Genomic DNA, 26,162 nt, shown 5'->3' with positions numbered 1-26,162 from the left:
TCTGGCCAGTCGATCTGTCCACTGTGGCTATTTCTCCCTCCCTCCCTTAAAATCTCTCCCTCATTGCTTTAATATGTCTTCAGGGAGTTTCTTCTCTCCTCAGTGTGGTGCTGGGAGAGTGTTTTTCTTGAATTCTCACTTAAGGAGAATTATGAAGCACTCGAAAAAAGCTCTTCTGTTGATTAGGCTTTTTTTCTCCATTTTGGGGAAATCAAATGACTGAAATATAAATTTGATTTGAACAGTTCTTCAATATAGTTTTTTCAACATTGACAGGAATTTTGCCTCTGCATTTTGATTTTGTACATTTAAAAAGTGAACCAGAAAGACTCTTAACCACTAAAAGTAGAAATTGCAAGAAGCAATCTAAATACAAACCAGCAAAAAGGATTATGATAAAATGTCTTTTTGCATGTCTGATCTGTAAACACATTTAATGGCCCACTCAGAGGATGATGGTATTTTTATTGCAAGTAACATATTCTTGGAAGGTGCGTCCCAAATCAATTTTTAACTGTTCCAAAGATTTGAAAAGTCTGTCAAATATGGTTTTAAAAATTGCAGCACTCACATAGACCTGTATTTTATATAAATATAGAATTTGGAGAAAAAAAAGAAAGACAGGGGAAAGCCTTTATACTTTTGCTAATGGGCTAGGCATGCATAAGTCTAAAGAAATATTCACATATTTCATAAAAAACATAATATGGTGTTGCTCCAGATTAGTGGTAGGTTTCAAAATTATTCTGTCTATTCTCACATTGTTCAGGAATAAGAGAATTCTTTTCCTATGCCATTGCTCCTGACATATTCTAAATACTCTCATCCTCTGAGTGGTACATTGGATGGGTTCCTTTCCACAGTTAGTTTGTGTAGAGCCCTGTATAAGTGTCAAAGCATAGACACATCACTCCAAATGAGATAACCAACATGAGATGGACTGCTGAGGATGAAACTTGAAGGCAACTGAAAGATCCTCTAGATGATGACTCAGAATGCAGCCAGTTCCCTTGAATTGTGGTCTAATGCTCTTTCTGCAAAAACTCACTGTTTTTCAGTGTCATCTTTTCTCACCTGAGTGGCTCCTCTTTTCCGCTTTTCTCCATTTTACAACATCTTAATATCTAGACATTGGGAGTGAGGGAAACTAGCTCTGCCAGAGTACATGGAAATCTTTCACCTCCCTTACATAGGCACCAACTGAACTTCATAGCGGAATTTCTGGTTTTTGTGTCTCTGATTCTAAGCTGTGGTACTCACATTTAGCTGTTTAGGTTTAAGGATTGGAGCTGAGCAGAATGAGGTCCCAGCTGAGCCCCAGCTGAATGTGGTTGTCACCAGGCACAGACCAGAAAAAACACCCAATGACACCTGGCTCTCAACAACTTTGGGTGGTTTATTATTCAGAAAGATGTTTCTCTTAGGGCTTATATGTTAATGTGTTTATAAACCCAAAACCAAAAAAAGTGGCATGCTTATTGATGGATGCATTAAAGAATATTGGTGCATCAAAATACAAAGCTCATATCTAAGATAAAAGAGGAAGGAAAAAATTCTCCCCAGGATTGTTGTAGCCCAATTTTTGTTTTCCTAAGAACTTGAGAGTCACCAGTCCACAAATTTGAATAGAGGGAAGATTTGGAATATGCTTATGTGAAGAATGTACTCATAATGCCCATGGTGGCAGCATCTTAAGTTTTGAAAATTTGGAATAATTATAAATGAAAGTCTTCTTGTCTATGGTGTTTACATAAATTGTAGCCTCCCCAGTGATGCTGTGTCAAAAACTGCTATTCTGTGTAAAAATAAGAAGAGATAGTTTGAGGATTATATCCAGGGGCTCACATACAAAAGTAGTGAATTAGATTCATTTGTCTCAACCTATTTAGCTACACTTCTGATGGTAATATTGCTACTTGATACATCATTTCTCTTTTTTGAAATTCTAAACTGTCACCTTAGAAACCTATTTATTATTACATGCCATCCTTCAAGACCAGAACAAATCACAAAAGGAGATATATAAGGTATTCTTTTAACGCCAGGATTTAGTATAAATCACAATTTCTTCTTTTCTCTGGAAGAAGAAAGGGGCAGAAGACAGTGATGACAGGGGGTACCTGTGCTTAGTTGCAAATGATTTGAGACGAGTTAATAGCATGAAATATATTCATACAGTGAACTTCTGCAAATGTGAAATTTCTCTGCTTCACCATCGAAATTCATTACCAATGGAAAGGTTTAAAACCAGAGAAAATGACTGGGGAAAGCTGCTTGAAAACATACCAGGCTTGAAAAAACAAGAGAAATGCAAGATAAAACTAAAAAGAATGATCTGGCACTAAGAGAGTTTAGTAAAATTTTATATATATGTACATTTATAAAATCTTCACAGATGATCATGAATGTATGGATGAAACTATGATAGAAAAACTTAAATGCTGAAATTGTACACATATTAAAACAGAATAATGGCAGCATTTATGGAGGAAAAATACTATATAGGTTCAAATTTATGTTGGCACTAGCCATAAGACCTCTCTCCTTCCACAAATGTCACCATTTAAAAATCTTGTTTCAAATTCACATTACTTTAATTCTGACATGGAAACTAGTAAAAAAAAAAATGTTTTAACTTGGATTAATTTGCAAGTGATCTCATTAAAGAAATGAGGTACATTTGAAAAAGGGAAATTTTATGACTTTTAAATTCACATAGTAATGAGAGTCAGGCTGACATGTGTCAACCCCCTGCCCACTGCCTTTCATCTAAAGACATTTATCAGTGTATTTGGCACTGTGTCTCATGTTCTTTCATTCACTCAATTGTTTATTCCATAACTATTTATCGAGTACCTATTCTGTGAAAGGCATCATAGAAGGTGCTCATAAAGCCATAGCAAGAAAAAAACAGACACTGTCCCTGTCTTCGTGAAACAAACAATCTAGTAGAGGTGATGGACATAAACTAAAAATTAGAATTGTGATACATACTCTGAAGGAAAGGGACATAACTGTGCAAGATCATAGTAGAACTTGACTTGAGAAATCAAGGACGATTTTCCTGAGGAACCAGCAACAGAAGAGTTAATCACTGTAAGGGAGGTGTGGGCAATTCACCAAGAAAGAGTGTCTCAGGCTCAGAGAACACTGTGTGCAAAAGCTGGTCCTGTGATAAGAGGGGGAACTGTGCTTCGGATGAATTAAAAGGAGAGTATGGCTGCCACTTGGGCGTTCATTGGGATCATAGAATCATAAAATGTTAAGGCTGGAAGGACACTCAGAATGCTCTAGATCAATCTCTTTATTTTACAGGTGAGGAAACACTCAGAGGGGTTAAGTGACTTGGCCAGGGTGACACTGCTAATGAGTGGTAGAGCTGGGATCAGAGCCCAGGGCTCCTAATTACCCTTTTAATGCTTTCCCACCACACCATGCTGATTCTTTGTATCTGTGTTAATGAGTAGATCAAGATGCTGTGAAATTAGCATAATAATTATTTGTATATAAATACTGCATTTAAAATACTGCTGTATAACAGAGTTAATCTTTTACCATCCACACCTGCAAACTGTCAATGTATTAGTCCTAAATAAGTGAATAATAATTGACTTTTCATCATAAAAGGGGACAGATCACAACCTAGGCTTGATATTTGCCTGAGTTAACGCAAATGCTGAATTAAGGGATTCTAAATTAATGATATTTTACTATAATTCATTACCTTATTCAATAACTATAGTGCTGGGTCCTAGGCTTTGTGCTGGGGCTGAAATGGTCCCATTTTAGTGAATAAGATCCAGTTACTACTTTCAAGGAGCCTGCAACCCAGTGATAGCACTTACACACAACTTTTTTTTTTTTTTTGCATCCGAAACCTGATATCAGTGTTTTGAGGTAAGGCCTGGCACCAAAAGGATGAGATTTCTGGTCAGAATTTTGAAAGAATACCTCCCAAAAGAATGTTTAGGGCAGATAACCATTCTAAGCTGAGGAAGCTTCTAGCTTTGGGGTGGGGAGGGGGATTAGGGAGAGAGGAGTGGGAGGAGATTGCAATTGTTGCTTAATTAGACCTTGGTTAGGTCTCCAGATTGAAATTACCGATTGTATTCCTATGACAGATTGTACTACCCTGGAGAACTGGTGATGAAATCCCGCCGTTGAATTACACTGAACTATAAACTTCATTTGTTCTTAGGTGCTTAGTGATTTGCTGTAATAATGATCATCCATTTGCTGGACAGCTGAGATTTTTTAAAAGCTTGATTGTTTTTGGCATTGTGTTATTAGTCCTGGAAGAATGCAACACATTTGTAGCAATTCTCAGTTTGTACAAGCTAGAATATCCATCTCTTACAAATGCTGGCCATTCAATAACTGTGCTTTAGACCCTTGTGTTTTTCCTGGCCATGCTACCACAGAGTATATACTTTTGTTTTTCATTAACACCACCAGGAATATGCCCGTCTCTAAAATTTGAAGGGGATTAATCTGAGCTCTGTTTTATGGACAGAAAGGCCAAGAAAAGTCCCCGATGAAGGGTACATGCTGTCGATTTTCTTTGGTAGATGAAAGCCAAACAATTTCAGACAAACCCCTTTCTAAGAAATGCACTGCATACTTCGATCCAAATACTCATCTGATGAGAGTCTAAAACCCCTACTGAATTACACTGGATGAGAACCCTGATTCTTTCAAGATCACTGAAGAAATCGACTCTCATCTCTGATTCTGATACTTTTTAGCCCATCCATCTTGAAAATGTCTATGGAACGATTCTGTTGTACCTTCAGAAATGAAATTCATAGGCATGGATTTTCTCACACAGCAACTTTATATACAAAGATGAGAATAGCAGAAAGGTCATTTCCAAAGAAAGTGACATTTATTCTGTATTCACTGAAAAGCCAAAAGAGTTTTCTCATTCACCCATACCGACTGAGCCCTGCATCTCGCCCAGAAGAGGTGAAAGAGGCTGCTCCTATCTGCTCGTGCATCGAACTTCAGGCTCAAGACCTGTCCAGACAAAATGGCTTCTTTCAAGGATGAACCTGCTGTGCTCATCAGAGGCTTTATTTTGTTTATAGTCCAAGCTTGTTTGACAGGTTTTGTTTACTTTGTTCAATACAACTAAGCAAATGCCTGCCTCCTTTTTGGATTAGTTTTGCACTAGTGTTACCCTCCACTATTTTCTCTTATAGGGTAAGGCATTCGCTGTGCAGATTTATACATACATATATATGTATGTATCTCATATATATGGATATATAGGTATGTTAGTGTATATACATATATGCATGTATATGAATGTGCTGTGTATATATGTATGCATATATATGTATCGTTCAAAGTCAGTGATTTCAAAAGAAATGTAGCCAGGCATCAATTATTGACGCTAATGGAGACCAAGACCAAGAATAGCTGCATGAAGTCAAATCAACAAAGACTGTCCAAACCTCGTATTAACAATGGTTTTGACCTCATTTGCAACAAAATCTTTTCTCAAAGCTCTTGCTGCCCAGACTACCTGCACTGAGTTTGGAACAGCAAGTGCTGCAGAGAAATCATGCAAGTGCTTTATGTGAGCTTGAGAGACAGTTCCCTCTATTCCCACAGTGCTGCTGAGGAATGGGGTATGTGGGTGCTGGAGCAGAGAAAGGGGGAGAATGCCAGTGGGGCGGAAGGGTCTCCTTGCATTCTAGTTTTTCCTAAATCAGAGCGTTATAGCCTCTATCCCACATAATGAATAATTAAGAGTTTATTGTATTTTCCCCAATTGAAACTTATTTCACTGGAAGACAGTGTTGCAGAAAGATTTAGCATATAGACTGGGTGTAAAGCATGCCTGTGTACGCACCTACTAGCTGTGGAAGTCTGGGGACACTGCTTAGCCTTTGTGCTTTTGAATTCTCATCTGTAAAACAAATTTCATAATGGTCCCTGCCTTACTGGGTTATTTTGATGATTAAATAAATTAATACACGTGAAGCAACTGTAACAAATCTTGACATATAGTAAGTGCTCAAAATTGTGAACCATTTGGGAATGCCCCATCAGAGACAATTTAGGTTATTGGGAAACTAAAAAGTTTGAGATGTGAGAGACAATGCTGTTAAACTTAGGGCTTACCAGGACCGTAAATCTAGCTGTTAAAATAATAAACAGAGTAATTATTAGAGAATTAACAGCAACTCTTATGAAATTACATTTGAGACTTGAACCTTGCTCGAACTTCTTTAATGTTTAAGACCTATAAATGTCAGAGCTCACTAATTTCTTTGGCTTTCAATAAATGCCAGTGACTTTGAGAATTGCTATCCCTTTAGCTTATCTGGCAAGAGCACAAGCTTAAAGGGTATCCAAGAGGGCAGTGATTATAGTGCTGACCCATCCTCTTCTCAGCAGAAAATACAGGTTACTGAGTTCAACCAGCCTTTCAGACCACAGAACTTCTGGGGGAGCTTTTGTGTAGAGTCACTTGAACTAGGTGCTGAATGGGATTTCCAAGGGCAGAGAAGACACAGCCCCTTCTGTTAAAGAGTGCTCTATTCACTAGGAGAAATATGTTGACATACATATAAGTGTATATATATATATATATATACACACACTAATGTCTACTTCCTCTGGAATCTGCAGAGAACAAGATAATTTTATCCAGTAAAATGTTTCAAGTAACCAAACTTGTCCCATTTGGGCCTCCAGAAAGTGATTTAAATATTTCAAATGGAAATCTTCCTAATAGAAGTTGAACACACTTGAGCAGAGACTCAGGAGAAGAATTTTGCATTCACTCAATAATGCAGGATCATCATTACAGACATCAGTTATTGAACTGTGCTGTAGTGTAGGGGGCTACTGAGGTATGAAGGACTGGTTGCCCCTGTCCTAAGTGACCCCAGATGGATATCCTTTTTATGGTGTTTCTGTTTCTTTCCTTATGGATACACAGTTAGCTTACCTTCACTTTCTCTCTTTTCCTAGTGGGTTGGATATCCAGAAAAAAAAAAAAAAAAAATGCAGATTGTCAGAATTCTGCCCAACAGAAATTAATTAGGTCTACAATGGTATTTTTTTTTTTTTAAACAAGGAGACCATTATCTCTTGAGTACCTCCTGTGTGCTAAGCATTTCTGCATACATCATTATCATTTAGTCCTCTAACAATTATTGCAACATAAAGGATGTTACTGGGGCTCAAAGGTTGTCCTAATTTGACCTAGATGAGTGCTTCTCAAAGTTCAGTGTACATAAGAGTCAGGAGAAGAGCTTGGTAGAACAATTTCCTGGACACCATCTCCAGAGACACTGATCCAGTAGGGCTGGGGTGGAGTCCAAACACTTGCATTTCTAACACGCTCCCAGATGCTGCTGCTGTTGATGGTCACTGATTAAAGCTGCCCTTGATGATACAGCTGGGAAGTGTCCGATGGAATTCCAGCCAATGAGTGTCTAACTCCAGAGTACATTATTTCATAAAATCACACAGTCTTGACCATGTTGCCATAAATTTTGGCTGGGGAGACATACTTTTGGCTTGGAGTCTGAATTATGCTACATATAGGTCCATTTGGTAGAAAAGTCAATAGCTCCAGACTCAGAGATTTGGTTACCTAATTGGCTCCTATGCTCTTACGCATATGTCAGTATTTATGTCATTTCCATACATATTGTTGGCCAGGTATTGCTGTAGGTGCTGGTGACACAGCAGGAAACAAGAGATGCACAAATTCTTTTTCCTCATGGAGCTTACATTCTTTAAAGGGGAGTTAGACATAAAAAGAAAAGCAAATAACAGAACAAGGTAATTTCAGAAAATGATAAATGCTATGAGACAACTAACAGGGGCTGGAAGGTTAGAGAACGATGACTGTGGGGAAGTTACTCTGGACTGGGCAGACAGGAGAGGCCTCTCCGGGGAGGTGATATTTGAGCTCATACCTTAGTGACATGAAAGAAGCAGGACATTTGAAAATCTGCGAGCAAATTCTTTCAGCCAAAGTGAAAGGCTTCTGATTTGGGGAATTAGCTTAGTGTGTTCAAGAGAGAGAAAGAAGTCCAGTGTGTTTTTGGGCTGTGCTGGTGGGAGGTGGATGGGTGAGTGGGAGAGCAGTAGGAGACCAGGAGAGAATTAGATGACACAACAGAGTTGGAAAACTAATCTTTGTACAAGTGCTACATCATGGGAAGGAAGAAAGATAAAATCATGAATATGAATAGAATAACAAAGAGATTAGAAGAAAGGCTTTGAGAAGGGCTTTTTATAAACAAGGACCTGAAGGCAGAGAAGGAGTACTTACTTGGTTAATATAGGTATGAAGGAAACAACTTGGAGAGATTCATTGAGAAAAACAAGCTTGTATAATGGAATGAGTGAAAAATTGAAGTATTAATTCCATTAGATGTTAATATCCGTTTATGATCAGCGCTTATTTATAGACGCCTGGCAAGAGTTAAGGGCAATAGGAATGGCCTGGAATTTAGTCTGGTTATATGTACATATGTATTTAAATAGGGCTTAATGACGGCTATGAATTAGAATCACCTGATGCTTAAAGGATACAGCTGCCTGGACCCCATTCCAGATAAACTAAATTGGAATTTGTGGGTAGTTGGGCCTGGGGTGCTGTGTGTAGTTTTGAGGCACACACCACCCCCAGTGCAGAATCATTACCCTAGAGCAGGTGTTAGCAACCTTGACTGCACATTAGAATCACTTGGTTAAGCTTCAGAAAATAACCCATGCCCAGGTCTCACCCCAATCAATTCATTCAGAATCTTCGGAAGTTAGAGGGTATTAAAACAACAACAAAAACAAACCTTCTGGCCAATTCTAACGTGCTGCTGCCCTTAAGGGATACTTTCTAGGGCTACAAAGATAATGAAACTCCCTCCTTGTCCTCTGAGTTTACACTCTAAAAGAGAAGGTGTGAATCAATGCAATGTAGTGTGCCCCTCATAGAAACACTAAAAGTAAAAAGCGGAGGAAAATTAGAGGTAAGAGAGGTTAATTCTGTCAGTGAGGGGTGGGGTAGGGTGACCAATCTGTCCCAGCTTGCTTGGAATTCTCCTGGTTTTAGCACTGAAATTCTGAGTCCCTACAAACCTCTTAGTCGCATGCAAACTGGGATGGTTGGTCACCCTGTGTGGTAGTAGAAGTTGCAGATGAGAGATTTGAATGGTAAAATGAGCCATGTGCCAAGTGGGCCATATGGAGGTACAAGTAGGGGTGCAGATGGGGAGAGGGTGGGGAGTCAGTGGCAGGCTGTGAGGACAACGTGCAGAAAGGCACAGCATGGGTTGAGGGCTTGGATGCATCAGGAGTTTAGTTTCATTGGTAGAAATGTATGAAGGGATTGTGCAAGATGAGTCTGACGATGCAGTTCAAAATCATCGAGGGTCTGTCTTATGTGCCCAGAAGTTTTGCATTTTACCCCAAGGCATTGAGGGGGTCATTGATAATGTTGAAGCAATTGGTGAGGGAACATAGTTGTCGTTTTTGATTTTTGATTTTCATCTTAGAAAGATCCCTGGATGAAGCTTTGGTGTCACATGCTTATTTCCATTGAACACTGCTGACTCATTGGGGCACTAACTCCTTTAACCTCTCTCAACATGCAGATTCATTAGGAAAATGCAGGGGTCACACTGGCACAGGGCAAACTTCAGATGAAACCGTTTTCATTACTTCTATGGATTCTTCAGATGAAACAGCCTAGAAGTTGCTGCGTATTCAGACACTGAATCCATGAGTTGGGTCTCAGCCCATCTTGGCTTAGCCCCATGCCCTAATAAGCTCATCAACTTGAGTCTTGAGGTAGCAGCTCTGAAGAACAGAGCTTGTCCCCTAACACAGATGGTACTGGGAGGATTAATGAAGGTTAGTTTCAAAGGGTTTTGTACTCTTGGAGGAAATTTCCTACATAGATGTTTCTTTTATAGTACAAATAATAGTAGAATTGCAGCAAAATAAAACATAACTAATTTTCCCAAGTCAATGTATTTCCTTGCTGGGAAAGACCACACAAATAATAATCCAATTTTAATACCTGAAGCATTGTAATATAACATTAATGTTTGGTGGATGATACATTTTGATGTCGCTATTTTACCAGTTTCTCTGCTCCTTCTCCATGCACTGGCCCATTTAATGGAATGGGTATTGAATACACTCCTTGTTGACTTTCAGCCGTATCTTTTAGCTTTGTTACTCTCCCCTGATTTAAAATAAAATAAATAAACAAACAGTATACCATGCCCTTAGTTAACAACAATATCACAAATAACATAAACAGCAATAATAAAAATAAGTAAATAAATAAATACAAAGTTAAACATTAATCCTTGAAGGAGATATATCTACATAATATAAATTATTTGGAATGCTTCTGTATGAGAGATTTGTTTCTTTTCCCCATTTACTTATTTATTCAATCACTTATTTATATCAGAACGGGCACATGGATATTTATTTTTCATTATTTTACTTACATGAACCAGGAATCATGAGCTCTATAACCAGGTGAGGCTAGTGGCTATCATACTGGACTGAACAGTCACAGAGTCATTCCATGATTGCAGAAAATTCTACTGGGCAGCACCTGCTAGAGTATCAGCATCCTAGGAAACAAACAGCATCCTTCATGCCCAAGTTGGAAGGCACTTGTGCAGGAGATCAGCTTCTATATCCTACCTCCTTCCCTCATCCCAAGTGAAGCTGTTGACTCTTCTTAGTATAACTGGACACCTCCCGAGGGAAATGTAGCTCTTACCAATAATTGCCATGGTATCCCAGGGATGCCCAGATAATGCCTTCCTGTATAAGCAAGAAAAGCAACCCATGAGCCCAAGTTTCGCTCTTTCTTTTCCTTCAGCAGCAACTTAGAGTGGATGCATTCTGCTTTTCATTCTTGTCTCAGAATTCTTTCTTGTTAGTCTTGTAATAAGGAAGCTTATCCAATTTACATCTGCCCTTCAAGGGCTTATATTTGGTTGAGTTTTTTTTTTTTTAATCTCTAATTTGATCTGGGACTAATGTCAGATCATTTTTTCACAGCTCCAGTATATATCTCTCATAGATGCACATCACCCACATCTGAAGACTGAAACAAGGGGGCACACTCTTGGATAATGCAGACAAAGGTTGCTTGTGCAGTTGTTAAGAGTACAGAGCTATCCTTTAAGGAGAAGAAGCTCAGTTCCTGAGTCAGAGCTTGTGTATACTTGGGGCTTATTCAGATAGTCAATGGAATTCTGAAATGCTCTCTGAATTTCTAAATGAAAGCCTCTCTCCACAGAGCTGCTCTTTGCAGGAGGGCAGAGGGGTATGAGTAGAGGGAGGAAAAACCATATGTGGGGTGTGTGTGTGTGTGTGTGTATGTGTGTGTATGAGCACATATCCAGGATCCAGGAAGCAGGCAGGGAGCAAGAATCCAAGTGCCTCACTCCCTTTTGCTGCTGTTATTGTTGTTTGGCTTTTCACATTTCCTTTCAAGAAACTTTGTGACCAGAAGGCTGTATGCTCACATTGGGCAGTTAGCACAGCGGAGAGTGGTCAGTATTGTAAAGGCCTTTCCTGTTTTGAGAAGTAAATATGATGGATAAACTTGAGGAATGCTAGTGAAATGCCCTTGGAGGCTGAAAATGTTCAAGCCAGCTAGCTTACTGCACCTATCTTTAGGGCTTAGTAGAGCTATGCAGATTTCCCTGACATGACAGTCAAATACGAAGTGATTAGAAGCAGAGGAGAAACAATGACAACCAAAAAGATGAATTGCCTCAAGGAACTTAAATAGAACAATAAAGAAAGTCTCAAATATCGTATCATAGACCTTGGTTTCTGAATGCCCTTAAAGCACCAGTTACCTTAAATGAGAGACTGAAACCCAGGAGTTTCTTATTAACAACTTAAAGCAAAGCTCAGACCCCTTTATAAATCTTCAGTTCATTCAGGGCTTTCACTCTGAGATGGAGTGCTGTGTGATTCTTTCCCCTGCTGGTACTGAAGAAGACCTGATTTGGAAACACCACAATAAAACTAACTCAAATTCCCAAAGCAGAAAATGCAGAAGCAGACATTTATTTCTTCTTCAATATAGTGGAGATTTTCTATAAATTTAACTTCTGATTAGAAAACTTCTTACATGGGAAAATTTCAGCAATGAAATTTCAGTAATAAGCCAAATGCAGGTCTGCTTGAGGTCGAATGAAATTTAGATGAAAAGTCCGGGATTATCAAAAAGAATGAGGGAACTTCAAGTTTCTGTACATTCAAGGTCAACGGGTTGGATTCTTTCATTTTTAATTTTTATGGCAGCACATAATTTCTGTTCTTATTTGGCTCCCTGCTTTTTTTTAAGTAATAAATTTTGGGTTATGATAGTAAACCTCACTTGTAATGAAGCCTGTATCTCTCCCTATCTGAATATTTCTATAGCACCTATCACTTTAGCATGCCAGGGATCACTACTTCCTTGTATAGAAAATAACAAAAAAAATGTAACATGATCATTTGATTTTCTGGTTATAGTTTATAGCAGGATGTTAATCAAGTCATTTAGTTATTGAGAAACTGAGGCATAAAGAAATAAGGTCAATAGTAAACAAGTCCTATTGAACTCATCCTCCTCTAAAATAGGATGCAATACTCATGAAGCATCAACTTCTATGGGTAGTTAGTCATTTAATTCATAGCACATACTCTCTGTACCCACTGTTGGAAAATCATTCTGGTACTGCCTGTGTTCCTCTCTGTGTTGTTGCCTTGAATTCTGATGTCATTACTATACCTTTCTTATTCACTCTTTTCAATCAGTTTGTGAATTATTTAAGGGCAGAGATAGCGCTTTGAGCTTGTGTGTTTCTCTGTCATAATGCCTAGCATAAATACTCGAACACCGTCCAATCCAAATGACAGTTGTGACAAGAGATGCCCACTGGGCCATTGCTGGGGACCTCTAGTTTCTACTCAAGGGCTCTCACTTGTTCTGTGCCTTTATAAAGTAGTGAGTAGAGGCTGAAGGTTTTGGGGGAAATCAGAGAGAATTCTCATTCTACAAGATTTTTCCTGAGATGGATGATGTCTACATTGTTCGTCCTGTGGAAGACTTACCTTTTATTCATTCCATATTGAATAAAAGGAAGGATTCTACGGAAGGGATTTATGGCTGAAAGCTTCCTTAATTATAGGCTAGTATAATAAGTCCTTCCACTATCTTAATGATTGGGGAATTAAGAAGTTCCTTAATAGAAACTGACAGGATCCATTGTCATTGCAAAGAAGGTTCTGTTATGGTCTGGAGTACCCTCCCAACCATCCCAGGATTTAGGGTTCCCCAAAGGCTCATTAACATCTCAAGACCATAAGGTCTCTGAAGGAAGCACTAATGGTCCACCTCGTTATGATCTGAAGATAATGACTGCATGACATCCGTATCCATTGAGGTGATAATGGCCCTGTAAAAACTGTTATGATGTCAGCAGCAGAAAAAAAAAATCTCATTTACACTTTATAATCTTTGGTTTCTAATATACCACAGTATCTAAATTATACTAGAATTATTTTACAAATCTGGCTTAATAGAGGCAATGCATATGATACTCTGAAAAAAAATCAAAATTCTCTCTTAAAACAGCTGTTATCACCCTTATATCACTGCATAAATGAAGGGGAAGATTAGTAATGCTCTCATAGCACTGAAATACTTATGAGTAATGGAATAAAATACAAAGACTTAGATTTCCCTAATTTACATACTCATTTACTCCTGGGAGTGAAAAGCAGTTCTGTTTTTAGAACGTTCCGAAACAGCAGAGAGAAAAGCCCATAGTAATAATAATCCTAATAGGAGCTATTGTCAACCCATACTGAGTACATATTATGCATTATGTCCTATGATAAGTAATTTTCCTGCAGCATCTCCTTTCAATCCTTGCAAAAGCATCTCTGAGATGGGCATTCCCATTACCCCTACTGTACAGATAAGAAGAGAAAAGTGCGGAGTGGTTAAGGATCTTGTCTATGATCATCCAGACGGTCCACAGTCGAGGTGGGATTCAAACTCATTCAGCCAGACTTCAAAGTCATGCCGTGATTACCAGGATGGTGTGTTAGGAAGAGTTGTAAATTTCTGAATCAGGAGAAATGGACTCATGCTTGGCCACTAAATGTGCGACTTTGGACAGATTCTTCCACCCCTCCAGACTTTTGAGCTAGTAAATCTTTGGAAGCATTTTTCAACTCCAACATTTTTACTGACAAGGACATCACAATAGCAGAGCTGAAATCAGAATTTTCACGTCACTCCCACTATAGCTACCGGTATTTACCGGTAGTGATATCGTTGTTTTCCCATTATAATCCAGTTCAGCTGAACAGTTTTCCCCTTTGGTGCCAAATTGTGGATTTTAACATAACCTAACTGTTTATAGGAAGCATATGAGAAAAGCTATCTTCTGTTACTGTTTAACTTTGTAAAGTATGCAACACACCATTTTTTCAATCAATCTCTATTTGACTCTGAACAAGGGAAAAATGGAGATGAATATAAACAGAAATCTATTAGTCAAATGCTAGTATTGCCTGTTTATAGCTCTAAGCATTTTCCGGTGTATAAACATAAGAAAGCAAATGAACATTTTAAAGAGATTTCTCTTTTGGCTTATATTTAATAAAATCAGCAGAAAAAGGGGAATCTTACAATAAAAAAACGCTGTAGGGGTTCCTCCAGCCTTAAGCTCAGTTAGCTATTTGTCAGAACTCAATCTGCAATACCCACATCCTTCCACTAGAGGGGTGAGTTGTTCCTAATGAATAAGGCCTCAGTGTTTGGGGAGGGTACAGCCTAGGGCTGATAACTTATTGTACGATAATATCATGGGCTCTGAAGATACACTTGGAGTGGCTTTTACCATACCATTCCTACTCAGTGAAGCTAGCTAGAGGATAGAGAGTTCTTGAAAAGAGATTTTAAATATCAAACCCTAATGGACATATAATCTATTTTGATATGAAATTATTTAGGCAATGGATGGAAAGAATTTGACCATTATACCTAAGATATAGCAAAAGAAGATAATTTGGCTGCATGATGACATGAAGATGGGGACTTCTGAATATCTGAGAGGAAGCTCACTGAGAACCCCAAAGCATTTACGGCTTCTACAATTGTTTTGCAGCAAAAGAGTCATTACAATTTTTACACAAAACATGACTCATTAGGACAGCAATAGGTCCAGGAATAGAGTCCAAGATACTCTACTTTGTTTTTGAAGGTGAAGGGGATGCATTACTGCAGAGTTTATATCCTCTTTGCTACTGTGCTCACCAGAGACGTTGAGCCTCTGACTCCAGCAGGCAAAATGTTGAAGGATAGAAGTGCCATAATCTAAAGGATTGGTTAAAAATGTATATTAGTATATCCTGACAATCACTGTTTAAAAAGTAAAAGCCAAAAACTAGTTTCTAATGCTCTGGCAAAAGCAGAAATGCTTTAAACAAATTTCAAGTTCTTTCCCGTCCGGTGTTGTACTTTGACTTTATGTGCACAGAATGTAGTCATCCTTTTGACATTCTGCTGTTGAAAGAGATGCAAAGATATAAAAATTCATGGAAAGAAGGCAGTTCAAAGGAGACATATTATTAAAAGAAAAAAGAAAGCAGGTCAAATGTTAGGAGTTTATTCTCTAATAGTTTCCAAACTTCACAAGATTTTCTAAGGATCCTTTCCCAAGGAAACTTCACATGGAACTTTCCATCAATACACAGTCCTTTCTGTTTGTGGCATGGGACAGTTTCTGATACATAAAGAAATATTAGCTGGAAGTTGGGATAGCTTTTAAATTTGTGACAAACACATACACACACAGAGCCAGTCCTCATTATTCACAGATTTTGTATTTGTGAACTTGTCAACTTGTTAAAATGTATTTGAAACCTCACAATCAATACTCATGGTATAATTTGGTCATTCACAAACCTGCACAGAGTGGATAAAATGTGAGTTGCTGATGTCTGAGCTAAGTCTAACATGGTGATGTTTTGTTTCCTTGTTTCAACTCTCATACTATAAATAAGCGTCCTTTCATGGTCTATTTAGGGCCACATTTTTCAAATTTTTGTGTGCTTTTTTTTTTGGTAATTTCGCCATTTAAAATTGTCCCCAAGCACAGCACTGTCTAGTGTTCATGAGTGCAAGAAGGCTGTGATGTGCCATAGGGAGAAAATACATGTGTCAGGTAAGCTTCATTCAGGCAGGAGCTACAGTGCAGCTCGCTGTGAGTTCAGTGATAATGAATCAACAATATTATTGAATAAGATGTTTTTAAACAGAAATACAGATAAAACATGGTAATGTATTTATGGGTTGACAAAAATATTGTGACCAGAGTCTCATAGGAACCTAACTCTGTATTTCTCCTAGGAGCAGTGGTTCATAATTCATTGATTCAGTTTTTGTGGAGATTTTATAGACATAGTGAATGTGTATAATGAGAATCACTTGCAGAGAGAGAGAGAGAGGGAGAGAGAGAGAGGGGGAGAGAAGAAGGAGGGAAGGGAGAGGGAGAGCAGAGAACAGACAAAAGAATAAAAAATGTGAATATTAAAATGGTATTAAAATGTCTTTTGTTTTGGAATATTCATCTCTGATGACAAAGGCATTTATTTTAATTTTTGCATTAAATCAAATTCAATTGAAGTAGATCAAATACTCCACAACCACAAGAGAAGAAAAAAACAACATGACAATGAAGGCTGGTTTGAAATCATTAACAGCAATTCAGTGTCTACTTCATAGCTGACTATGAAGGAATTCCCTTAAATATGAGTAGTGAAATGTCAGAACAGAGAAGAAAGAAGCTGAAATACATCAGCAATTATAAAAAATGGAGATGTGGATTCCACATTAAGGATATGTCTGCCAATAGCAGAGACTTAGGTTCTAGGCTGACCTGAATTCCATCCCAGTGTTGCCAGTTACTACAAATGTGATCTTGGGTGATTGGTATAAAACCTTTAGCTTCAGTTTCTTCATATAAAAACTGGAAATAATAATATCCTACTCAGGTAGTTTCTGTGAAGTTTATGTAATTTATGTAACACACGTAGCATAGTGATTATTTTACCTATGAGCATTGTTTCCCTTTTTTCCTTTTTGCTAATGTAGTGTGTGTTTGTTTGTTTTTTCATGTCTCACATTTGAAGGAAAATGAGACCATGATTCAAAACTTTTTATTTAGGATAAGTCATTTATTGTGTCCAGCCTCATCCAGGTCTGCAGCAGTTCCCTAAAATTCCTGTGTGGGTCTTTTGTCAGCTCCTGTACCCATTTCCTACAATAGCTATCTGGAACTATCTCCAATTTCCTCATGCTTCTCCCCTACCACTTCCTCTGTTCCTCTTTATAGATAGCCTGAATGCCTACTTCAGAGAAAATAAAGACTTTCAGAAGAGAATTCCCTCAGCTTTCCCTGCCCCATCTCTTATGACCAAATTATATGCATTCACCCCTATCATTTGGTATATATATTTTATTAGGTTCTGGCCAACTTGTGTAGTGGTATGCTAAGTGCTTCACATATTTATCTTATTTAATCCACACAACAGCTTTTTGTAGTAGTTACGACCCTTGCTACTCCAAGTGTGCTGAGTTGAGGAAGATTCTAGGCTAAATCAGAGGATGAAGGGAAAGAGATCTGTGATGAATTACTAAGTGTGCTGCGGGCACATGAATAGGTTTTGGTGGTCCTTATGCCGCGCAGCTGGCGTCTCAATTCTTGCCAATGTTTCAGTCTCCTAGTGGAATTCTTCTCTCTCCGCCTGCCCCTTAAATGTTGGCATTACCCAGTGTCATGCCATACCTTTCCCTTTGTGACTACCACTTCAGTTGCATCAGTTGACTCAATCACCAATGCCAGACACTTGGGAGTCATTCTCAAATTCTAGCTTTCCCATTATCCTGCATAGTCAATCAGTCAAAAAGTCCTGTTGATGTGATGCAGACAATATCTCTGAGATCTGTCCTTTCTCTTCTTTTACTCTACCATTAACTTTGTTCAGATTCATATCATTTCTTACCTGGCTTATTGCCACAGGCTTCTAATGGGTCTTCCAGCTTTTTATCTTGATCCCTGCAATCTATTCTCCCCAGTGCTATCAAATGTGAATCTTTCTGAAACAGAAATCTGATATCACTGCTTTGCTTAACTTCCCACAATGCCTCTTTATGACTCTTGCCTAAAGGAGCATCTCCTTGGTTAGGTCATAAAAGTCTTTCTGGTCTGTCCCTTACCTACCTCTACAGGCTTTCTTCTCATCATTTACCCCTAATGCTCACTCTTTTTTTTTTAAAGGCACGTCTGACCACTTTCAGCTCCTTAAACATGATAACATACTGTCTCTTGCCTCCAAGACTTTGTACTTGTAATTCCTCCTTACTGGAACCCTCCATCTTTTGGTTGTCTATCTAACCTCTTCATACTTTCAAGAATGCACCTCAAGGGGAATTCCCTGGTGGTCCAGTGGTTAGGACTCCGTGCTTCTACTGCAGGGGGCCCAGGTTCAATCCCTGTTCAGAGAACTAAGATCCTGCAAGCCATGCAGTGTGGCTAAAAAAAAAAAAAAATGCAACTTAAGTACCACCTACACCAGGAAATATTCTTTGAACAAAGCCCCTTACAACGTGTATTAAATATCAATATTTCTGCAAAATCCTACTCTTAACTCTCTTTTATATATATATATATATATATATATATATATATATATATATATTTTATTGAAGTATAGTTGATTTACAATGTTGAGTTAACTTTCCCATAGAACTTCACACATTGTTTTGTAATGGTCTATTCACTTGTCTGTCTCAGTCTTTGAGTTCACTCAGAAGCAGATGCTGACACAAGAATATGAGTACAAATAGTTTATTAGGGAGCTGAGTCCAGGCAACTCTGGTAGGGGAGTGGAGAAATGAGTCAGGGGAAGGAGGAAAGCCAATAAAGTGTGCATCATCATACAAGTTACCATTTTGGCACCCAGAACATAAATCAGCTGAGGAACTCTGGAAATCAATGTCAAACATACGTCTCAGTTGTTTCAAATGGAGGGTGAGGGAGCTGATTATTTATACACCAATATCCGCTCATCGCTGTTTTGAGGGGCTATGGCTAATGGTGCGAGAGTGTTGGTGGACAGGAGATAATTCCAGGGCACCATCAGCCTGCTGTGTACATAAGCCCTTAGCAAAAAGATGAAGATACTATGAGTTAGAAGTTAGGCTGGTGTGCACAGAAATATAAGGCCTGAGAGAATATGGACAGAAACTGACAGCCCACGCAACTACTTGTACAATAGCCTACTTGAGAACTAGGGCCAGATAACTGAATGCTTAATGTTAAAATATTAACTTCTCCAATGTAGCACATGTCGTAAAACTTAAGTAAATATTACAGTCCAGTTTTGTCTGACTTCAAATTCTGAACTCCTTTGCTCACACCAGACAGCCACGCATCCCAACACAAAACAGGAGAGAGGATGAAAATGAAGAGTGTAAAAAGCAGCTTACTATATACAACAGGTACACTTGGGTGCTTTAGGGATGCTAAAATGTGCTTAGAAAATTTCAGTTCAGCTTAATTATGTGCAAGAAACTAGGTTCTTTCCTGTGGGATCACAAGGATTAAGAGACTGCCTCATCCTTCAGTAACTCACAATCATTTATGTGTGTTTGTATTTGTATATATGAGTGGGTAAGTGTGTGGGGGGTGGTATAGTAGGCAGGCAGATATGCCAGTTCAAGAAAATTTTCAAGAAAAAGATGCCCACTCCACCAATCCCAATTTTTTTTTTTTTAATCTTTTAATGCTTCACTATGGACATAAACACTTTTCTGGGATGAAATTGCTTATCAGGGATAAACCATAGTATAGTGAAAAGAGCAGTCAATCGGGTGTCAAAGCCGTGGATTCTAAGCTTGACTTTGCATCAAGTTGCTGTGTGACTTTGGATTCATACTGATTTTCCTGGCCTCAGTCTCCTTATCTGTGGAATGGAGTGGTGGTGAAGGGACTTTATTATTTTAGGAGCTGTAAGGTGACTTCCAGATTTATAGCTGCTGTGCCATGCCTGAAAACAAGCTGTAAGCCCGGCAGTGTCAAATGAATATGTTTTCATTTCTTTTTTTCCAAAATGAGTTTTGTGACAGTTTAGTATTTACTTTTTCAAAGAATCTTTGCGTTTTCCTTGTAATGATTAAAGATAACTCATTGATATTCCAAAGAGGACATTTGTTAAGCTTTTATTTCACAGTGTGACCCCTTGCACATTAATAGTCAGAAAACTAAGACTTAAATAAATAGAAATTACTGTTTGTCCCAAGGATTATAGGAGAACAAGTTTGTTATTGTCAAATAGATTTCACAAAGAATATTAGAAGGCCATGCATAGGCTTTATAATAGGACAGAACAAATTCAATTTTCCAAATTAAGGCCTCAGAAAAGAAAGCTTAATATATAAATAATATACATTTTTAGAGTACATATATTAAATTATAATTAATTATGTGTATATTTATATAGTGTATAAAGTTTTTAAATAAAAGTATACACATATATGTGAATAAATACACCCAACAAGATGAGATTCAAATATGGCATCTTATGTTTGTCTGGTTTATTTCAGATCAGAGAATAGCAATAAATATCTAGTAGGTTCCCCAAAATATTGTTGATTATTTAATGAGTTTTTTCTGCTGTTAGGAGCCCCCCCCCCTCAAAAAAAAAAACCTTTCTGTAGTAGGTTCACAACCTTTTAATTTCTTAGCATCTTGAGTTGAAAACAACTCAAAAATGAAAAACATAGAATTAGTCCCCAGAATAAGAGAGGGCATATACGTGGCTAGAAATATTGAAATTATCTATATCATATATTAATTGTATATTTAATATATTATATATGTTATATATATGTTAATACATATTATTAAAAACGCATTAGAGGTGTTAAGATTGCTCTCATGTAAGAGCCAATCTTATGTGAGGTCTACTCCCCAACCTGTTTTCTGAAGTTTGCATTTCTTTCTCAGAGATGCTCAATAATCATTATGTTTTAATTGTAGTACAAGGCCCCAGCTGGAGGCTACATTTTGGTTCCTTTGGTAGAGGAAGCCCTGTCTGGGAGAAATAAAGTTTGGGAGAACATAAACATGGCTGCTGAGGCACTAATTTCTGCCTTGGACCCTAGAATTCTGTTTAAGCCTTAGGAGAGAGGAAATGCAGACAGAAATCTAAGACAGTGTTTTCACATACTTCCTCTATTGAGGAGAGCCCTTCCACAAAATCCCTGATCTCCTATCTCTTAGGTAAAATTATGCATAATTCAGGTTTAAGCTTTTGGGGTCACTTACTATGGGAAACATTTCCTTACATCCTTCCCAACTTCTGATCAGAACAGATATTTATGTTATTCACTCTATAGTTCGCTACACTTCTTCATAGTACTCATCACATTAATAATTGACTCTTAGAGTCTTTCTCCATGACAGCAGCACCCAGGCTTATCCTGTTCCCTATGTCCTCAGAACCCAACATGATGCTAAATTATGTTTGTTGAATGAATGATGAATGGTCTAAGCCTGGCCCAAAGAAGAAACCCTATCAATTGAATATCTAATTAATCTTTGACCATTTCAAAAGCAAGGAGGTCACTAACTTGCAAATAGGTCATTTTGATTTTGAATATTTTATAATAACAGAAAGCAAAGGAAAATATAAAACAAGACCACCAGGAAATAAATTTTATAACAATTTAATTGGCAAAAATTGTCTGTTAATACCAAGTATCTGATAGATTGTAAATCAACATGATCTCAAACACATTGCTCATATAGACATATTGGAAGACAAGTTGGCATTGTCTCTCATGGCCCAGTAGTTCCACTCTTACATATAGACCCAAGAGAAATACTTCCACATTTATCATAAAAGGCATGTATGAGAATGTCCATAAGAAGTGCTATGCATAAAAGCAAAAGACTGGAAACAACTAAATGCCCACTAATAGGACAAAGAATAAATAAATTATAATGAATATATTTATATAATGAAATATTAAACAGCAGCAAAATAAATAAACTCAGCTACATGCAAAAACATGAATGAATTTCAATAATAGGATACTGAGCAAAAATGTCCCAGATGACATGCTGAAAAATACCCTTTATTGTAGTTAAAATTAGGACCTAAAGTAAACACATATACTTGAGGTATATCTGTGCACATAATAATATAATTCTAAGAAACAAAAAAAAATGATAAACACAAGACCCAGGATAGTTCTTACATCAGAGAGTGGGCAAGTCAGAAGGCAAGGAGAGTGTTTCAAGTCTTAGGTTGGATACTGCATTCACAAATTTTCATTATAATACCACTACAATTGGATGCAGGAATTCATGCATGAGTAGATGAATAAACCAACAAACAAATAAGCAAATAAGCAAATAAGTGGGTGAGGAACATGAATATACTACTATTCACAATCCAAATGTACTAAGGTTTGTGGTTAACACAATTTTGTGCATCTGAAGTCCATTAATACTTAGAGCAAATTATGAGAGATGACATTTTTTTACTTTAATTGCCAAGATTTGATTATTTTTCTGACAGAGACCAAGATCAAATACCAGTCTTTCAAACAAGCAGAAAAATTCCTGAAACATTATCTTATTCTGTTCTTTTGGTTCATTCATCCATTTATTCAACCTCATTCTAGAAATATTTACTGAGCATTACTATGCACTGGCAACTATATTCAGTATACTGACATCAAGAAATTTATAAACCCAATCCCTAAGACACAAACTAAGGTTCAATCCCAGAATCAGAATAAACCAATAATTATTATAATGGTAAATGCTTCAAAAGTAGAAGTAAATCAGATCTACTGTGGGAGGATTCTGAATGCTTCCAAAGTGAAACTCAAAGATTGAAACTAATCTTGGTTATCTGAGGAAACTTCTCAGGTGAAAGGACATTTGAATTGAGACCTGAAGAATGCATAAAAGATATTTAGGTGAAAAGGAAAGTATTTCAAGTAAATAAACAGAATGCTAGAACACCTGGAAATGAGAGAATGACTCATTAAATGAAATAAAGTAAGTCTGGTATGGTCAGAGACAATGAGAAGAATAGCAAGAGATGAAATCGGTGAGGTAGGCTTAGTCACATTGATGAAAGCCTTGAAAATTATGTTATAAAGTCTGAACCATACCCAGGAGAAATGGAAGTCCATTTAAATTTTACAGCAGAAATATTGTAATAGTGGATTTCCACTTCTTAAAGATCTTACTTTCTTATAGATGAGGAAAGAATTGGAAGAGGGACAGGAGTGGAGGATAGGAGATCAGTTAGGAAGCTTTTTCAGTGTTTCATGGGAAGGATAACAGATGCTTTGATTTAGGGATTTGTGGTGGACACAGGAAAAAGTAGTCAACTTTGAGAGATATATCAAAGGAAGAATATATAGAACTTGGTTTCTGATTAAGATTATTCTTTACTTTTGTTGTTTTCTTATTGTTTTAGTCTGATATACATAATATTTCTATTTATTTATTTATTTTTATTTATGGCTGCATTGGGTCTTCGTTGCTGCACGTGGGCTTTCTCTAGTTGCATTGAGCAGGGGCTACTCTTCGTTGCAGTGTGCGGGCTTCTTATTGTGTTGGCTTTTCGTTGTGGAGCACGGGCTCTAGGTGCGTGAGCTTCAGTGGTTGTGGCTCATGGGCTCTAGAGCACAGGCTCAGTAGTTGTGGCGCATGGGCTTAGTTGCTCCATGGCTTGTAGGATCTTCCCGGACCAGGGCTCAAACCCGTGTCCCCTCCATTGGCAGGTGGATTCTTAACCACTGTGCCACCAGGGAAGTCCCCATAAGTATTTCTTATTTACCATGCTTAAGATTCACTGGTTTTCCTGTGTCTCAGTCAGGGTAATTAATACTAGCTGCTGTAACAAATAACCTCCAGAGTCATTGATTTAACATACTACAAGTATTATTTCTTGCTCATGCAAATTTCAATGCAGATGTTCCTGGGTAGTGGCTTTCCTGGGCTATTGTCCTCTAAGGAAGAACTCCAAAATCCAGGTTTCTTCAAGTTTGACATGACTTCATCATGTTTAGTGGAGAGAGAGAGAAATTGGGAATGGGAAATGTGCACCTACTTGTAACTATATAAGTCAGAAAATGACCATTTCATTTTTTTTCTGCTTACATTCTTTTTCTGAGAACTAGTTGAATGGCTCTCCTAAATGCAGGGGGGCTTGAAAAACTAGGTTACTGTGCCAAGAGCAGTCTCCCACACTGAGAATTAGAATCTTTGAGCATTTCACAGCTATTAACCCTTCAAATATTGTCTCTAGCTCCTTGTTTGTATTCTCTCCTTCTGAAACTCCATTTAGAAGCATATGACCTCATTACCTTCCATATTTTAAAACAATCTTTCATACTTGATACCTCTGCTCCTTTGTGCTGGATTTTAGGTATTTTTTTTCAGGTTTCTTCCAGGTTACTAATTCTCTCTTCAGCTGTGATTATCTTACATTTAACACCTTTACTGAGGTTTATAATTTTAATGATTACACTTTTTTATTTTGAGAATTTCTATTTTTTCAACTCTGCTTTTGATAGTCTAACTTCTTGCTATGTTTCAATTCTACTTTTTATTTATTTTTAAAAAATGCTTATTTAAATTTTGTAGCTGGGAATTTCAGTATCAGAAGTTCCTGGGAAGTCTACTTCTATTATTGGTTGATTCTTCTGACTTTTATTCTAGTGGCCTGTTTCCCTTTGTGTTATTAATTTTGAATCACAAATTCTTGTTCAAATGGTTGGGCTTTATCTGGAGAAATTCTGCAAGCGTTCTATTAGAGCACATTTTTCCAGAGAATATCTATGTTTGTTTCTGCTTGACACACTAGGGTTCTACTAACCTGAAATCATTTTGAATTCATTATTTTTTAGCATATAGTTTGTCAGATCATATAAATAGTACAAATAATTCCAACTCCGCTTGAAGGATGGCTTGATTTTAATAAATTCTCAAGAGAAACTTTTGTGTTCATCTAAGTCTGAGCTAAAATATATGTTTCCTTTGTTTCTCTCTTTCCTTTCAGGCAGATTTTTTTTCTTCTGGTCCATACTTTCACATGGCCCCTTAAGGACTCTGGCTTCTAATTCTAAATCCTTAGCTTGAGTGAGCCCAACATCACTGAAACACAAGTCTCTGGGTGACAGAAGATTTATACATGCAGTCAGGGTAGGTATAGCTTCATCACCCCACTTATTTTCTTATTTTCAACTTCTTTTATGATCTTGTCCCCCTAGAGAAACCTCTTTTTACTTGCAAGCTCAGCTATGTATTTTTAAAGATGATTATTATATTACAATTCAATACTCTTAGATGTTTCATAGCAGAAAACTTTTTGGGTATCTAGTTAGCCACGTTTTCAGGTGTGGCAGTTCCTTGTAACTAATCAGATAGATAGAAAATCCTCATATATATACTTCCACAGTTTCAGTTATATTGCTGACTGCTAAAGCTATGTGTTTTTCTATTTTTCTAAACCACTGACTAGTGTCCCCAATTTCATCACAGTTACCTCAAACTCATTATATTTTAAATAGTATGGCTTGTCTTCCTCTTTTCCCACTTTGATTCTCCCACATCTGTGTTTTGCCTGACTCTCACATCTCTTTCTCATAGTTAGGTCTATGAGAGCAAGCTCAGTTCTGTCACATTCTTTGAGGTTATCTAGACTGAACACTATGTATTCCCAGCAATCTAAGTGCCACCATCCAATGAAAATCATAATTAAGCCATATTTCCTAATCTTAGGATCAATAGCTCATTGCTAATGAAAGAACATTAAAGACACCCCTACACTGTGAGTTAACCCAAAACACTGAGTTAAGTTTTCTCTTAGTATTCATTGGTAATACTGGGTGGGGATGCAGACAGAGGGACCCCTTTATTTCAAAAAGGACCATTGGTACTGACAAAGGGAAGTGACAACAATGTGGGAAGTGATAGTAATGTCACATTCTAGCAGAAATGTCAAGGTCAAGTCACAAGGCAGAAAAGCAGCAGATTCAGGGTAGTTGGTAGGGATGAGGT

The 26,162-nt window shown here is 37.6% G+C and overlaps 1 long non-coding RNA gene across 1 annotated transcript in view; it reads left to right on the top strand.

The window, feature by feature from the left end:
• The window catches only part of LOC309627354, a 78,293-nt gene that overhangs the window by 30,749 nt on the left and 21,382 nt on the right, over positions 1-26,162 (top strand). Inside the window, exon 2 of the long non-coding RNA XR_014243698.1 lies at positions 25,162-25,304. This is a non-coding gene — a long non-coding RNA (uncharacterized lncRNA). The remainder of the gene's footprint in view (positions 1-25,161; positions 25,305-26,162) is intronic.

This window comes from Balaenoptera borealis (assembly GCF_965194805.1).
Source record: "Balaenoptera borealis genome assembly, chromosome: 4".
Classification (NCBI taxonomy): domain Eukaryota; kingdom Metazoa; phylum Chordata; class Mammalia; order Artiodactyla; family Balaenopteridae; genus Balaenoptera; species Balaenoptera borealis.
The sequence above is the reverse complement of the archived record's forward strand: the minus strand, read 5'-3'. Positions and strand labels throughout refer to the sequence as shown.